Source organism: Triticum dicoccoides, chromosome 1B (assembly GCF_002162155.2).
Source record: "Triticum dicoccoides isolate Atlit2015 ecotype Zavitan chromosome 1B, WEW_v2.0, whole genome shotgun sequence".
NCBI lineage: Eukaryota > Viridiplantae > Streptophyta > Magnoliopsida > Poales > Poaceae > Triticum > Triticum dicoccoides.
In genome coordinates, this window is record NC_041381.1 from 59,579,593 (window position 1) to 59,585,167 (window position 5,575).

Below are 5,575 nucleotides of genomic sequence, written 5' to 3' on the forward strand. Positions count from 1 at the left end.
CGTCGCCGCCCCGTCCCGTCGCCCCTTCGTTGACGGTGAGCTCACCACGGCCGCCAATGTCCACACACACACACAGTACTACACACACACACACACACTACACACACACACACACACTACACACATTAGTTTGTTTGTTATAAATTTTTCTGTTTTTTAGTTATAGAAATGTTAGAAATTATTCTGTTTTTTAGTTATATAAATATTAGAAATGTTAGTTTTATAGAAATGTTATAAATGTTTTCTGTTTTTTAGTTATAGAAATATTTATAGAAATGTTAGCAATTTTTCTGTTTTTTAGTTATATAAATATTAGAATTGTTATGGAAATGTTAGTTATATAATCATGAAATTTTAGAATTAGTTTTAGTTAGATGAATTAGATTAATGTCAAATTGTTAGAATTTGCATAAAATTTAGAATTTTAGTTATCACAATCCAATCATTTAAAAAATGTTACTTTTTGCGGGCATATAGTATTTGTTCTCGACGATATGCTCGGCCCGCATCCTCGCCGTCGACCCGTTCGCGATGACGTCATGCTTCAGGGGACCCATGTCCGGGACTGGGCTCCGCCGGGCTGGCACTGGGAGGTGCTACCTGGAGGGGCGCGCCGCTTAGTGAGGAACCCGACCTCGGGTCCCATCGTCGACCCTGATCTTCTTTGGTGGCGTTCGCGTGGGCCACATTCGGTGCAGAGGCAGCCAGCCCCGCCGGAGGTGGTGCGTCACCGTGTCAGGGAGGAGGATGAGCACGTCCATCGCTACATGGCTGCTATGGACGACGTCAGGTTCTCCACTACTTGGCGGGTTCTTTGGGCAGATGACCGGAGATATGATCCTGTGATGGTTCCTTCTCTTTGGGTGTGCACCGCCCGCGCCCCAGGAACCGCGAGTGACGCCCTAGATTCTTCTGTAGTACTCGATCTTTATTAGGTACCTAGCCAGTGATGTATTCGATATATAGTATTCGAGACGATGTATTCGAGATTATATATATTAAGACGATGATGTATTCGAGATTATATATTCGAGAGGATGTATTCGAGATTCAGATTTTCCTCATTGATTAATTGCACCCATGCATTGTAATTTCAATACTAAATTGTTTTATATTTCTTCTGTATTATTAGTAAAGTAAAAGCTATGGCGGACAATACCGGCGGAGAGAGAGAAGAGGAATTGTTCGACATCATACGCAGCCCTCACCGGCTAGATGATCTGAATGAAGCAGATGACGGCTCCCAATATCTTAACAATACCGGAGAGGGTGATGAAAAGATATTCGATCTCGACAACCGGGCTGATGAAGTCATGAACTATGATTATGATTATGACACAGACAATGCTGATCTTCAAATAACAAACACTACCGGTGAGGTATATTTATACAAGCATGCATCATGGTGATCATCACATGTTTTTTATTGAAGATAAATTAACGAATCGATCTTTCTTCTTTCAGCCCTCCGGATCGAGCAAATCTGCTTCTACAGACAGCAAGACAAAGCGAGGCCCGGGCAGATTGTTAAAGGATGGTGTAAAGTACCACATCGAATCCATCAAACCTAGTGGCGAACCCCTCACGCCTAAGAACATTGCGAACAAGTGGACTCGTCAGTGCGGAGTTCTTGTGAAGGACAAACTCCCGATCTCCATTCAAGAATGGAAAGAGCCAAAGACTAAACGTCCAGGTGTTACTTGGGTCGATGGCAGAGCCAAAGAAGACCTGGTGAAATCTCTGATGGAACATTTCACCCTACCAGATCATTTCACTAAAGCAGATGTGGACAAAGTCAAGGCCGCTGCTCTTAAGAAGATGGCAATTGCATTCAACACCCACAAGAAAACTGTATGGGCCAACTACCTCGCTAATGAAAGGAAGACTCCAGATTTCAAGGGAACACTGGAGAAGCAAAGAGAACATTGGGACGATTTCGTGACCTTCAAGGATTCAGAAATATCTAAGGAACGGTCGATGAAAAACAAGGCAAATGCCGCAAGAAAGACGCAGTTCCATAGGCTGGGTCCAGGTGGCTACGCGGTGGCATTGCCTAAGTGGGATAAGTCTGAGTAAGAGATGGAGGATGCAGGGGTCACTCCGGTTACCCGGCACTGGCCCCCCAGGTGCAGAACTTGGTTCTATGCGCATGGGGGGCGTTGGACCCGAAGACAGGCATGGTTTCGAAGAAGGCAAGTCTAAAAGGAGCCGAACAAAAGATAATTGACGCAATAGAAGAAGCTCGAATGGGGGTGTTCACGCCCAATAGAGAGAACGACGAGCTTACGCGCGCCCTGGGAAATCCTGAACACCCGGGAAGAACACGAGGCATGGGTGTTATTCCCTGGTATGAGGGCTTTTCGGACTGGAATGACGACTACAGGTCCCGTGCAAGAAAGAAGATGGAGGAAGAGCAGAGGAAGCAGGACGCAGAACGCCTTCAAGGCCTAGAAGCAAGGCACGCGGACCTGGCACTCAAATTCCAGCAGCAGCAGCAGCAGATCAACTCACTTAGCCAGGAAAGGGGGTCTCAGCAGCGGCAGCAGCAAGCGGATGATCGTCCAGCATTGGATAGCACCGTCCCATCCATGTCGAGAAGCAGCGTTGGTTCTGCCCCGGGTGACACACTGCTGGATAAATACACTGTGGATGACATCATAAAGAACACTAACTACGAGCTACACTCCAAAATGAAGAACATATCCATGAAGGTGGCGGACGGCGTTGCTTTTCCAGTTACCCCCGAAGCAACCTACTATTGCATCCCAATTCCAGAGGGCTATGCTCGTGTCATGGTTCATGAAGTGGTGGACCCATATTCGGGGCTAACGCTTGATACTCCTGGAGGTGAAGACGAGCGCACACTCGGAGAGGCCATACATCGTATCATCCTATGGAGAAAGGATTGCATAATCTTTCGAAGTCCACCGACACCGCGTCGTCTGCCGACTCCTCGAAGTCCGCCACCAAGTCAGCAGACTCCCGCTCCTCCAAGTCCACGAACGCGTGAGATGACTCCTCCTCGAAGTTCGCCACCTCCTCCAAGTCCCCAAACGCGTGAGCTGACTCCTCTGGTTTCAAGCCCGGCACAGCGTCATGCCACTTCTCCGGTTGCAAGTCCGGTACCGTGTCAGGCCACACCTCTTGCTTCAAGTCCGGCACATCGTCAGGGCACTTCTCCTGGTCCAACTCCAGGTCAGCCGTCTCCGCCGTCTCAGCAATCGCAGAAAAGACAACCCGCAGCTTTGGTGCGTAGCGGTACGAGTCGAGGTAGTTCAGGAAGTACAGGCGAGGGCAAGCGATATAAATATGGTCCAAGCCTCGCTCCTCTTCCTCAGAGGCCTTACGACATGACTACGGAGCAAAACATAGCCATAGTGCAAGCCCAAGTGGACGCCCATTTTGGACCGAAACCGGCACCGCCGCCAAAGGAGAAAGTGCCTGAGAAAGTAATTGACCACTTAATTCGTATGGCTAGAGAACCAGCTCCCAAGCCTGTTGACTCGGACTATGAGTGCCAAATCAGGAAGGCACATCGAGCACGACTACAGAAGGAAGCGAGCTCAAGCTCGAGCCAACAAGCAGCTGGCAAAAAATGCGGGAAAACCGTTCCCCAGTTGGGAGAATAGGCGGCGCAAGCGATCCCCCCGCTTGTTGTGCCAACGACACATGAGAGGAGTAGTACGCGCGCCAAATATTATTGTGGGAAAACCGTTAGCGTTCCCCAACATGGCGATGTGGTAATAACAGAGGATCACGTAATGCAGGCTCAAATGCTCAGTATCTCTGTTGGACAACTCCTCGAAATCGAGCCCATGCCTACGCTTAAAAAATCGGAAAAAGCATGGCAATATGTCCGGGGCAAACCTTTGGTCCATCCAGACAAGGTCAAGGACCTCCCAACGAGAATGTATCAATTGCATCAATGGTACATGAACATTACCAAGATTTCCAATCGAGAGTCCCTCATGGTGAATGTCAAGCATGAGCACTATTACCATGAGAAAGCTCTGGCCATTGAGTATCCAGAACTATTTCAGTTATTTAATCAAGACGCACTCGATAAGTCTATCGTCAGTTGCTATTGTCTGTAAGTGATTTCTTTCTGTAACTTAAGTCTCAAGCTAGTTATGTAGTGATAATTTTAATCAATCATTACATGTAATTATCCTCACTATATTCTTTTTCTGTGGTATTATATGTAGGATGAAGATGTATGAAATGAAAAAAGCTGGACCCTATGGCGTTGGGTTCATTGACCCAAATACCATTAATCAGGACATATGAGAGTTACATTGTAAAGCTGCTCTAGAGGAAAGCATGCTAGAGTTCTTGAAGCGCCTCAATACCTTCGAAGATATACTACTTCCTTACAACTTCCCGTGAGTCACACTGTCTTGTACTACAAATTCTATTTTTGCTTACTAGCTAGCTAGATGTTAATAATTAAGTGTATACGGTTTACGGTAGTTGATTAATTTTATGCACATGCCCGCTTAATTAAGACATGCAAACGTGTGCCTATGCAGTTGGCACTGGGTCTTGATAGAGATTAAAGTTGAGGAAGGAAAAGTTGAATTACTGGACTCACTAACTAAAGAAGATAAAGACTACACCATCGTGAAGGGGATAGTCAACAGGTAATTTCAATCATTATTAACTATTAGTTCCTGATATGAACTATTTAATAACCCTTTTATTAATTTTCTTTGCCGGCGGACAGGACATGGGCAAAGTTCATCGCGGTGACTCCAGGAGAATGGCCAAAAAAATTGTTTTGGCATCGACCCAAGGTAAGTAATTAAGTAGTACTAGCTAGCTATCATCTCTTTAATTCTTGTTTCAATATCATTAATTAATTATTATGCTTGATTAATCATTATCTGATTCAATTTCATTCTCGTAAAGGCCCTGAGGCAGGCGAAAGGGAATAATCTGTGTGCATACTACGTTTGCGAGAACATTCGCATGATGACGTGCGAAAGGAGCAGATCTGATAGACAGGACTGGGTACGTTTTTGTCAGAATACTATTCACACCATTATCGATATCTAGTCACACAACTAACACACATGCATATTGATCTCCTTCTTAACAGTTCAGATCGATGCGGGATAAGCTCCTACCATCGGACCGCATACAAGCACTTCAAGAGGAAATGGCCGGATTTTTGCTCGACCAGGTCATAGATCCGAAAGGAGAATACAATTATCCGCTACCGCCCCCATGAACCACTTGTCATCGTGCTCCGAAGGCACCAAGGCAACATGTAGTAGAAATTGTATATGTATATACATGTGTATATGTGTGAATAGTTAATGGTGTTGGCTGTGAGACATTCGATGATATATATATATATATATATATATATATATATATATATATAAAATATAATATTATATATATATATATATATATATATATGCGGTTCTACGTACGAGAAAATCTATTTAATATATATGCATAACGTGTACAATTTATAGTATCGTGAAATACCAGCAAATAAAAAAGAATTAAATGGAAAATAAAACCAAATTGAAAACACAAAATTAAAGCAAAAATTAAAAAAAAGACA